Below are 12794 nucleotides of genomic sequence, written 5' to 3' on the forward strand. Positions count from 1 at the left end.
AGTTTGGAACTATTAAAGTATATAACAACTCCAAAGACTGTATGAGGATCTCTTGCCCTGGATCGGTCAGTCAGACACATGGTGTCATTAAATGATTCTAGGCTACCCTATGAATGACTGTTTCCCATCCCGAGAGAGAGAGAGAGAGAGAGAGAGAGAGAGAGAGAGAGAGAGAGAGAGAGAGATGGGTGGACGGGCTGTACCTGACAGCACAGTTAGCACACACACACACACCACTAACATCAAGACAATCTTCACATCTAAGTTAGACATAAATAATGCCACTGTCATGTTCATTAACTCATTGTTTAATTAAAATACAGGTTCCGGGTGTCAGAGAGAGGGAGAAGACCAATAAAAGTGAATTGCAAAGGAAGTTGTCATGTTGGCTTCATTCTGTGTAGATGGGCATGAAGACAGTTCCTTACATAAGCAGTTCTTCTGCTCAACTGACTCATTTTTGCACTGCAGACAGTCACAAAGCCACAAATATATGAATGTAACTTTAAAAAAGAGAGACGTTTACAATTATTTACGTTCTTATATGTAGTTATACATGTAAATGCTCTGCTAAATGCGTTAAGTAGCCTAACATTTATTGTTTTTAACTGTCTGCATTCGACATTTTCGCCTACACGGTTCTAAAATATTTCCAACAAGCCAATCAGCATCGGGTGCACCTGTAGCAAACAACGGCGCGAACAAACGTCACAATAATCAATAGAGTGGTACGTTCTTTTGACAGGCGCTGAACTAATACATTAGTGCGCGTAACGCTCGATTCAAATGTGTCAATTTCTAGACGCGCGTTCAAATTCATTGTTGACGTATATCTGTGTAAAATAGCATATGTTCGCCGTCGGCGAGTCAAACAAGTGGGGTCGCTCCCCTTAAAACCAACCCGTCCGCGAAGAGAAAATGGAGGAAGACGGAACTGACCAGCTTTAAGGGGGCAGACGGGGGGAAAATACAATAACCCGAAGAGCAAGCGCTCATGTCACCTCACGCTTTCCTCAGGAAAGGCTCAAATATACTCCGCTCTCCCTAAGTTGAGAAAAGTGTTCGGCTCGGAGCCCCTGGGTTTACTTATGCAGGAAATAAAAATAATAGAAAAGTGTGTCCAAAAAAAATCCCCTTCCCTTTTCTGGTAGTAGGTTTAGGGTGTTGACGCAGCAGAAATTTCCAGCTGGAGAAATTCCCCTTTTGGAGGTTAAATGAGGGGAGGAGAGAGTGGGGTTAAGCCCTCGCCTGCCAAAGCTGAGCTTTTCTTTTAAATAGCACCACCAGCACACTGACCCCCGAAGGACATGATTTTAGGATTACAACTTACGGCAAACGTAAATAGTATAAAGTTCTCAATGGTGAAATATGAAGCACCGACTAATCAGACAAAAAGAAAGTCTCCCATCACTCCAATAAAAGTATCCTGAATGAATGACTGCACGTATGCCAGCTGTTCGCAGCGCGTGCATCATCTGTCATGAACATGTTCTCAGCTCACCTGGATACGTCAAACAGGTTGCTGTCTGTCACGCAGGCTACTCAATGACGTGAAATAAAACCAACGCACCGGCCTCGCGGAAACTCACAACTTGAACTTACCTGAATACCTGCGTTGAGGCGGGAGCTCATGTCTCTGCCATACATCCAGCTGACGAGTCAAGTATGATTGTAAGAGCGCTGAGAGTGAAGGCTGTGCGGTGGTCAGAAGGGAGGAAGTGCTGTTAGAGATAGTGTGGAAAGGTGAGAGAGGCATACCTGTTAACCCATGAGTTCTGGGGGGAGCGCGATGTCGATGCGTTGGAGCTCCAGTATTTGCTCGTGACAGGTTTGAGAGAGTGAGCACGTCAACAATGTCAGCAGTCAGCTGGGAGACGCGCGTGTGTCGGTCAGTGTAATTCCCCTGCTCGCTGTCTCCCTCTCTCCACGCTCGTCTTTTTCTGTAATTCTCCCTCCCCTGCTTTTCCGTGTCTCGGTATCAGGAACCAACCTCCCCCTCTGTGTGTATGTGTGTGTGTCTCTCTCGCTCTCTCTCGCTCGACTGAGAGTCAAATACAGGAAATGAGGCAACATAAACGCTCACATTCACCATCAAACCCTGGACAGCTCCAGCTGAACTCATACAGCCATGAAGCCTCGAGGTCAATGATGAACATACAGAGGGCAACACGCCCACTTTATTATTATAAAGATGCTTATCCTACTAATATGACAGGTGGAACACGGGTGCAGAATTTCGTCCTTGCAATCTTAAAATCAATCAATAAAAGCACAAATAAGTTGATTAAAATAAAAATAAAATATATATTATAATCCGAAGAATATATGGTTCCAACATTTAAAATAGCAACATGTATCATAAAATATATTATGATATTCTTATTTTATTTTTCTCCCATTGATTTCTTTAAAACATGAATGGCTAATTTTAAAAATCTCTTCTGTTAGAGCTGCGAATGGCCAGTTCATAAAGCATGTGATGATTTTTCCGGTGGCTCCTGCTGAATTTGCATGAGGGAGCGTCTGTGCGTAGATGCGCGTGTAGGCGTGAGTGAGCGGCTGCCACACGCTTTTGTCCACTGTGCTATTAGTGTGACACACGCCCCCTAGTGGTGAGGACGACGCTTCGAATTCGCCAACGCGGGCATGTCATCACACCCTCAATATTTCTAATCAAACACCGACAAATGTAACCCAAAGGAGGCGTGGCTACTTTTGCATATTTATATATATTTTATATATATTTGCATAAGACACAATGACATCTGCATGGCTTTACACAAGTTTAGGTTTTGTAATATGAATGCGGTCTCTCACCATTTAATCTGACAACACTCAGATGTTGTATTGCTCGTGTGCGTATTTGAGAGCTTTGGCCGGATCAGAATGTGTGTCAGGCAGGGTGTGTGGATTGTGTGGATTAAACCTATTGACCTGTGGCAGGGCTCCTGTCTTAGTCTCCCGTACGCGTGTAATGCTGATGTTCTTTAGCCACTCTCCGCATCCGCAATCCGTGTCAAAATCAAGCTGCTTTTCTCCCTTGCTCTGTCCGTCTGCCTGTCAGTGTACGCGGTCTGCCAAACTGGCTGACACGACATAGTCTGCCTAAATACACCCCCTTTTATCCCGCACCTCTTAAACACCACCCCCCTCCGTCCAGCAAAGGGGCTCAAACTTCATTAGCCCTCTTACGTATTTATTCATTCATATCATGAGCACTCATCGAAGCCGGGCCAGAGGGACGAGGGCCAAGGAAGGCCTTCGCATACACGCACGCATAGGGAAGAGTCCAGACAACATAGAATCATATTATTTTAAAAACCTCTCAACAAATGCTCTGGCAGTCCTAAAACCTCCAGGCTAGAAAAAAAATGTTTTTGACAAATTACCCATGTGAAAAATAAGTGCACTTAAAAATACTTCCAAAAAAAGAGTACTTATCACAACAATAATAAAACAACAGACTTAAGTGAGTGGAACCGAATGGAATATTTTCAAACACTTAATTGTATGTTAACTAGCGCTGCACAATTAATCGAATTTGTAATCGTGATTACAATTACGGATGTCTCAATTATGTAATTGTTCAATAAAATGTAGCCTAATCGCAATTAAAAAAAAAAAAAGTCCACTTCTGTGCTTAATGTGTTTTTTTCTCTTCCTACATGTTATCTTAAGTTTTTTTCCCCATTGTGAAATTTATATTTTTAGTATAACATAATACCATGCATATTTTACTTTTTACATTTTATTTAAAGAAACCAAACCAATGGACTGTTTTCATCTTGTTTCTTTTGATATAACAATACGGCATGCAGTTGCTTCAAACTATAAAGCTATTAAAAACGTCATTCAATGCAAATTGTGATAATTGTAATTTATATTCACAATTACAATTTCAGGGGAATAATCGACAATTATGATGCAGGGTGCAGCCCTAATGTTAACTGCAACTGAATAAAATTGTATATTAAAGATCCCATTCTTCGCGTGTTTTCGAAGCTTTGATTATGTTTACGGTGTGCAATATAACATGAGTTCATGTTTCACGTGTAAAAAAACAGTATTTTTCACACAATATACTTATCTGTATACCGGCGTTTTCTCTGTCCTAAAAACGGCCTGATGATTTCCTTGTTCTATGAAGTCCCTCCTTCAGAAATACGTAACGAGTTCTGATTGGGCCAGCGCTTCCCGTGTTGTGATTGGACAGCAGCTTAGTGCTTTGCCCAGAAAGGTCCCGCCTCTTACGAGATGCAAGCGCTGAATGTCCCCTATTTTGCGTGTTCTTGTGGGCGGAGGGTTAGTTAACAAACGGTTCTAGTGACGTCATTACATCCCTGCACTTCCTGCTGTAGTCCAAACCGGCCGTTCGTTGTAGGCTTTGAAAGGGAACTTCTGTTAAATAAAATATCTCGCTTGGCATTGAACTTTGAGCTTTATAATTTTGCAGGTATTATTTATGCTCTAACAGCAACATTACACACTAACTAAAGTTTGAAAGATGGAATCGCGAAGAATGGGACCTTTAAAAGCATTTAGTTGAACTTAAACATGCTTTTTTAAACCACTTAAGTAAGACTTTAAGCTACGCTATGTAACTTTTCTGTCCGCTAGAAGTCGCCTATTCAAAACAAAAGCATAGTTTGAGCGCAGAATCTTGGGGCATGTGGTCTTCACCTCACAGCCGGTGGAAAAGAATCAGAAAAGGACTCGGGCAGAAATCATGTTGATGGATGCGGATGGGACAGAATGTGATTATTAACGTTACTGTAGTGTGAAGCAGAGCAGGACCGAGTGTTGAGGAGCTGAGCACGGCCGCTGGAGCGATTGTTATACAACACACGACTCGCGAGCACCGGGACTTTTATTATGACGGGACACAGTCGCCGGCGCCATTTCCACTTTTCCGGTCATGAGTATGAAGTAACGCAGCTGTTTATCATATTAGATACATTTAAGTGTGTTTAAAATGATGTTATGACGTTACTCTGTGCGTTCACTCAGCGGCTGCTGTGACACTTGTTCACACTGCTAAGAGGAAAGCGCTTCTGCAGAATAAAACCGGAAACCGAGAGTAACGCAGATATGACGCAATTGACAGGCGACTCCCTCAGACGTCCCGGTTCATTGGTTAAAATAGCAATTTTCTCACAATTTACAAATTGTTGGAAACATTTGGGATATTGTAAGAACTCAACTGAACAAAATATATAATACTGGCCTAGTGGTGTTTTAATATTTTACTTCACATATCCTACATAGTACACCTTTAATTATATCTTTATATGTAATTTCACAATTATCTTTGAAATATTGTTAATGCCACATCTACTGACAAGCACTTATGGTAAACTAAAACAATGTCATGTATTAATTACATTTAAAATATATTAACTTTAAAATGTAATAAAGAATAACTTTATTATACTCAAGTAGGTCAAAATTATACTCAAGTACTTTGCATGTGCTTTAGACTGTATATTAGTCAACACATCAAAACCAAGTCTACTTCTTTAAAGTATGACAAAAAACGATGATTTAAAATGTTTTTAAGTAAAACTTAAATTACAAAGTGCACTTTTTAAAAGTGTATTTGAGTGTTAATAAACAGCCTTGAAAGTGCCCCTCTAAGTACACTTAGCTGGCCTATTATTACATTATTTGAAATACTTTTTTTTTTAAACTATATTTATAATATTTTAAGTACACTACAAGTGCATGTTCAATACAGTTAAGTGCACTTCTTTTTCGCAACTCGTTATTTAGTTATTTAGGCCACTACAAACACATTTTAACTCATCAATACACTCAAACACGCGTATGCGTAATTAAAAGAAAACACTCCCGTAAACGTCAGCACAGGAAACGAGAATGGAGTCCAAGTGCTGACATGTGTTTGAACCGTGACAACAGGAGGAGAAACATAAATAGCATCCTTAAAAAACTTTCTGAAGTCTGAAATTAATTGCGTCTTTACTCTGGCCCCCCTACCGTGAAGCGCAATAATCACTCACGTCAAACAAGCGGGTGCAAAATATATATATAAACATAAACTGTCATAAAAATAGCACGGATGGATTTCAAAGCACCGTCCCCCCCACCTTTCACTATCAATTTGCCAGCGAGCTGAATAGTGCTCCGTTTCTGCCAGTCTGTCAGTGGATGCGAAGGGAGACCAGGTGTGTGTCTGTTCTATTCAGCGACGGTGCTGTTTTCTATGGGGAGTGCAGGGATGAGGTGTCCATCTGAAGGTGCAATGTGACGATAATGGCAGCTGACAAAAACCAAAACCGACTTCTACACTAGCACTCGCTCTCTCTCTCAAACCCCCCTCTCAAAACAAACAAACAAACAAACAACAAAAAAACAACAATGAAATGACAGCGAAACAATGACACCTTCACAGGCATTAATGGGTGAATGGAAAAGAGGATGGATAAACTGAGGAAAGGGAAGTGAGAGTGAGATGTGTTGTACTATAGAGCAGTAGATACGTGACAGACTATCAAACAACATAACAGCTCTTGGGTGTCTGCGTGTCCATCATCGTCTAGTCTGGTCAAGTCTAATCTTGTCAACATGAAGTAGTTTCACACCAGAGCTTTTGTTGTGGACTCAGGTCCACTTGGCGTCAGGGTTCGGTTTTGTTTGGTTTGTTGGTGTAAAATCATTTTCTAAATTGTTTGAACCAGCAAAACTGAGTCTGTTGAACTAAAGTACGATTCATTTGGACAAGCAATTGGTATTAACACAATCTTGCCTAATTTGCACAACTGAACAGCTAGTTTGTTAGGCCCGAAACATCCTCTACTCAAATACATGAACACACACTTCTTGCTGAACAACCTCAAAGTATCTTAGTGCTATGAAATCAGTGGCTGAGAGAGCTCAATGAGGTGCTATGAAGAAAACTCAGCAAACACCAGCAAATTAGCAAATCAGTTTGACATACAGAAATGCACCGCAAATACTCACAACCCGCATATACGATTAGGATGTTAAAATAAACAAAAATTGCAGTGCATTTCTGTATTTGGTTTGCGTTGTGATAGTAAAAGCGTTTTGAGCATAAATATGCAGCTATAATGCATGTAGGTGAGATTCAATTGATATTTCATGTCGATATATAATGATTACACTCTTAAAACTGATAGTAGTGTTTATATTTTTGTAAGACTGGCCAATCTATAGAACAATGGCAAGGAAAACAAACTTTTCCACGAGAGAGCCCCCTCGTGGTCAGGAGCATTTCCGTTGTGTTGTGGCGATTTCATTGTGTTGTGGGTTGTTTCCATTGTGTTGTGGCGATTTTATTGTGGCTTGTTTTCGTTGTGTTGTGGTTTGTTTCCGTTGTGTTGTGGCGATTTCGTTGTGTTGTGGTTTGTTTCCATTGTGTAGTGGCTTGTTTCCGTTGTGTTGTGGCTTGTTTCCGTTGTGTAGTGGCTTGTTTCCGTTGTGTTGTGGCTTGTTTCCGTTGTGTAGTGGCTTGTTTCCGTTGTGTAGTGGCTTGTTTCCGTTGTGTAGTGGTTTGTTTCCGTTGTGTTGTGGCTTGTTTCCGTTGTGTTGTGGCTTGTTTCCGTTGTGTTGTGGCTTGTTTCCGCTGTGTAGTGGCTTGTTTCCGTTGTGTTGTGGCTTGTTTCCGTTGTGTTGTGGCTTGTTTCCGTTGTGTTGTGGCTTGTTTCCGTTGTGTTGTGGCTTGTTTCCGTTGTGTTGTGGCTTGTTTCCGTTGTGTAGTGGCTTGTTTCCGTTGTGTTGTGGCTTGTTTCCGTTGTGTTGTGGCTTGTTTCCGTTGTGTTGTGGCTTGTTTCCGTTGTGTAGTGGCTTGTTTCCGTTGTGTTGTGGCTTGTTTCCGTTGTGTTGTGGCTTGTTTCCGTTGTGTTGTGGCGATTTTGTTGTGGCTTGTTTCCGTTATGTTGTGGCTTGTTTCCGTTGTGTTGTGGCTTGTTTTCATTGTGTTGTGGCTTGTTTCCGTTGTGTTGTGGCGATTTTGTTGTGGCTTGTTTCCATTGTGTTGTGGTGATTTTGTTGTGTTGTGGCTTGTTGCTGTTGTGTTGTGGTGAATATCGTTGTGTTGTTATTTAATTCCATATTGTTGTGGCGATTTCTTTGTGTTGTGGTTTAATTTAATACGGCTGCACTACTGGGCCACCGTATCATACCCAATTCATGCACTTATGCACTATGACATTTTGTAGAACGCAAGTAGTGTGCACTTCAAATATCCAAATGATGAAGAAAAAAAACATGAGGTTTGGAATGTTGGACACTTCATGCACTTAACTGTCACAGCTTTCCTTACGTAGGGGAGAGGGAGAGCCACTCAAACTCTGATGCTGGATGAAAAAATAACCTACACTATAGTTGGTACATAATCATTGTATAAGTGCATATATGACATTTGGGACACAGCTCCAAAGAAATTGCCTTTCGCAAGCAACTCTATGCATTCAATAAATCTACATGTCTCAATCTATGCATGTTTTGGTTGTAAAATAAGAGACAAATACACAAGAAAAATAACATGCAAGCATCTTCTTGAGTTGTTACTCAGTTCCTATAGTTTCTAGTATACAGCAGCCGCTAATACTCACACAGAGGTAATGCAAGTTAGCAGGATAGCAGAAGTAGGAGGGTTACCTGAAAAAAGCCCTGCTTGAGTTTGGATGGACGTGTTTGGTTGGGTTTATTAACCATCTAGCAAAGCGCTGCTGTTATACCGGCTGGTGTTCATTCACTTTTCAGTTTCAGCTCAAATGCGATGCCCGACATTATCAACTCGTTACTCATTTTGCCTTCAAAAACGTGCAGTAATGTCAGTAATCACTTTGATCATGAAAAATACAATTGAGTGCAAGATGTGCAGTGCCAATCTGACATAGCATTCTAATGAGAACAAAGAGTGTAATATAATGTTGTAAATGGTGCTTTAGTTCTTAGTAGCTATAGCTTTAGTATCAGTTGTTGTTAAGCGCATTCAAAATTAGTTTCCCTTTCAAATCTGACTGTAAAAAACGATCAACCATGTTCAATTTCACATGCTCATTTTGTCCTTTTGTGTCCAAATGGAAGTTGTAATAAATATCTGATTAATCTAACATAGGATTCAATGGCTGAGTTTATTAACCCGCTATAGCAAAAGGTGGTGTTTATTCTCACATTTCAGCTCAAATGAAATTCCTGATATTATTGACTAGGTTATTTGAGATGGTAATTTTGTTTTTATATGTTTCTAAAACATTGATGCATCATAATCTAGAAGTAATTTTTTCTAAACAGTATTTTCATTATCTCCATGACAGACATGCCCCGCCCCCCAAGTACTCGTTTTTTGAAAACTATTGATGATCGAAATGAAAAATTGACAAAAATGCCCATCCCTGGGTGGAATCGAAGGGTTCAGACCAGACAATTGAACCAAGTGTGCTAACTGGCCTAGACTCAAGGTTTTTACTGCAGTTAGAGCCCTTTATGTAGAGACGGACTGTGCTGTGAGCTGGGCTGAACTCGGGCTTCTCTCCTCTCTCTTCCCACTCCACCCACTCCATTTCCTCTTCTCTCATTTCTTTTGTAGCACCGAATGGCCTTGGCTGACCATCACTAACCACCCCCCTTGCTGCCCACCGCCTCTGCCCTTGCCCGTCTAAGAAATCACTCAAGGCCCTCTCTCTCTCCTGCTCCCTTGCTTCATTTCTGCTCAGCTCTTTGCAGTCAGAGGTGACCTTCCCCAGCTTACAAGCACATAGACTGAAGGCTCGTCTCCTGTTTAGTTTTAACAAGCTCCTATCTTTTCTTTCCCTTTCTCTCGTTCAGTGTCAGTGTTTTTGAAACATAAAAACGAAAGCTAACCAGACCAATGTTCCTTAACCCTTGTAGATGTCTCTCTTCTCACCTTATATCTCATTTACTCGCTCTGTACTTGCAGGGGGGAGTATTAGAGTAGAAAACGACCCCGAAGCCAAACCATCTTATAGCAGAGGTCACCCTCCTGATACAGCTCTCATGTTGGAACACCGTATTGCTTGTTTTAATGATGTCAGGCAACACACAAAGCTTCCAATACATTACTTTCTCTTTTTTTCTCTTTTGAAATACTAAAACCCTCCCTTACACCCTTTGCCAATTTCTTAAATCTGGGAAATCATTATGTATAATAAATCATATATATTATACGGTAAACCTGTACCAAAGCAAACCTGCTTGATGTGCGAGAACAAACCTCATTGGTTCTTGCTGAAGCTTAAACGTGCTGCGTAACACGAGAATGAACCTCATTGGTTCTTGCGGAAGCTCAAACGTGCTGCGTAACACGAGAATGAACATCATTGGTTCTTGCGGAAGCTCAAACGTGCTGCGTAACACCAGAATGAACATCATTGGTTCTTGCTGAAGCTTAAACGTGCTGCGTAACACGAGAATGAACCTCATTGGTTCTTGAGGAAGCTCAAATGTGCTGCGTAACACTAGAATGAACATCATTGGTTCTTGCAGAAGCTAAAACGTGCTGCGTAACACAAGAATGAACCACATTGGTTCTTGCGGAAGCTCAAACGTGCTGCGTAACACGAGAATGAACATCATTGGTTCTTGCGGAAGCTCAAACGTGCTGCGTAACACGAGAATGAACATCATTGGTTCTTGCAGAAGCTCAAACGTGCTGCGTAACACGAGAATGAACATCATTGGTTCTTGCGGAAGCTCAAACGTGCTGCGAAACACGAGAATGAACATCATTGGTTCTTGCGGAAGCTCAAACGTGCTGCGTAACACGAGAATGAACATCATTGGTTCTTGCGGAAGCTCAAACGTGCTGCGTAACACCAGAATGAACATCATTGGTTCTTGCTGAAGCTTAAACGTGCTGCGTAACACGAGAATGAACCTCATTGGTTCTTGAGGAAGCTCAAATGTGCTGCGTAACACTAGAATGAACATCATTGGTTCTTGCAGAAGCTAAAACGTGCTGCGTAACACAAGAATGAACCACATTGGTTCTTGCGGAAGCTCAAACGTGCTGCGTGACACAAGAATGAACCTCATTGGTTCTTCTGGAAGCTCAAACGTGCTGCGTAACACGAGAATGAACATCATTGGTTCTTGCAGAAGCTAAAACGTGCTGCGTAACACAAGAATGAACCTCATTGGTTCTTGTGGAAGCTCATACGTGCTGTGTAACACGAGAATGAACCTCATTGGTTTTTGCAGAAGCTCAAACGTGCTGCGTGACACGAGAATGAACCTCATTGGTTCTTGCAGAAGCTCAAACGTGCTGCGTGACACGAGAATGAACCTCATTGGTTCTTGCAGAAGCTCAAACGTGCTGCGTGACACGAGAATGAACGTCATTGGTTCTTGCAGAAGCTCAAACGTGCTGCGTAACACGAGAATGAACCTCATTGGTTCCTGCAGAAGCTCAAACGTGCTGCGTAACACGAGAATGAACCTCATTGGTTCCTGCAGAAGCTCAAACGTGCTGCGTAACACGAGAATGAACCTCATTGGTTCCTGCAGAAGCTCAAACGTGCTGCGTGACATTGGTTCTCACACATCAAGTGAACATGCTTGATCTTTCATTTACCACCACTGTGTGAGTTGATGAACGTTTGTGTGAATAAAAGCCTAAATTTAATCTGTTCATAATATAAAGTGATTGTGTCACTTCAGAAAATTTGGACACTAAACCGCTTAAGTAGACGAGCGAGAGATGTGGGAGGAGCGAGAGAGGACCAGGCCTGGACTATATGTTATGGTTTTGTTTATGTTTTATTATGTGTACGGGCAGTCTTCCATGAGGGGACTTTCATTTTATTTATTTCATTAAAGTCTTTTAAATGTTCTTTTCAATGCCCTTATCTTCGAACTTTGCTACACCACTCAAATTGTATTGATTAGTTATTTTTATGATCTCTTCATGAACTTTTTGAAGAGTCAAAGTGTCAGTTGTGTAGCTGTCAATGGAGGGACAGAAAAGTCTCAGATTTCATCAAAAAGATCTTCATTTGTGTTCTGAAGATGATCAAAAGTCTTACAGATTTGGAATGACATGAGGGTGAGTAATTAATGACATTTTTTGGTGAACTAACCCTTTAACAGATCTAATTACTGAATGAATACATATAATTACAAACATCCATGTTGCTCTTTACAGCAATCTCAACCTTTACACCCTCACAAGTGGTTTGAAGATCTTGTAGAGCTGCGTGTGTTGAATGTGGGGGAGGAAAGGGTTAATGCCTCCTGCTTTAACGGAGCAGCAAGCCATTTAATTTGACCTTACCTGACCTTTAGGGGCCATGACACACTCCCACACCAGAACAAATTACCCCTGACCTCGCAGGGAAGGGGCAGCGCTCGGACATGAGGGTGCTCAGGTCATTAGCTCTGGGCTGCATGGGAACTACAATGCATTATACACGACCGTATGAGTGTGTTACTCAGGAAATCAATGCATTGTGTATTCTTTCTTTAGACAATACAAATGCATTCCAGGGTTAACACAGCGTAGTTTCATGTACTTTTTCCTTTTTACCCCAAAGCGAATTCTGGAGTTCCAGGAGTTTTTTGAAGATTTTGCAGTGTGGTTTCATGTAGAAAACCATTAAGGGGTAAAGCACAAGAGGAACTGAGTAAAACATTTTTGTGAAAATTTGTGTTTTTCCCCACAAGAACATGTAATTTACAGGGAAACACCCTTGTGACATGATGGAGCTGTTAAAATGTGAAAGCCACTGCCTCCCCTGTTGTGTCAAGCTTTCGTCATTTTCTTTCCCTGTATGAGTGAATCTCACAAAACA

At 41.3% G+C, this 12794-nt stretch overlaps 1 protein-coding gene across 4 annotated transcripts in view; it reads right to left on the reverse strand.

The window, feature by feature from the left end:
* zbtb46 (zinc finger and BTB domain containing 46) overlaps positions 1-12794 on the reverse strand; it is a 129055-nt gene that overhangs the window by 95818 nt on the left and 20443 nt on the right. The window contains exon 1 of one of the 4 annotated variants that reach the window (XM_067446759.1): positions 1759-2050. The exons of 2 other annotated variants lie outside the window; for them this stretch is intronic. The gene's annotated coding sequence lies outside the window, so the exon portion shown is untranslated. Of the gene's footprint in view, positions 1-1602; positions 1727-1758; positions 2051-12794 lie in introns of those variants that run through there. One more of the 4 variants, XM_067446760.1, reaches the window with a different exon arrangement.

The sequence above is a fragment of the Pseudorasbora parva genome, chromosome 6, assembly GCF_024679245.1.
Source record: "Pseudorasbora parva isolate DD20220531a chromosome 6, ASM2467924v1, whole genome shotgun sequence".
Classification (NCBI taxonomy): domain Eukaryota; kingdom Metazoa; phylum Chordata; class Actinopteri; order Cypriniformes; family Gobionidae; genus Pseudorasbora; species Pseudorasbora parva.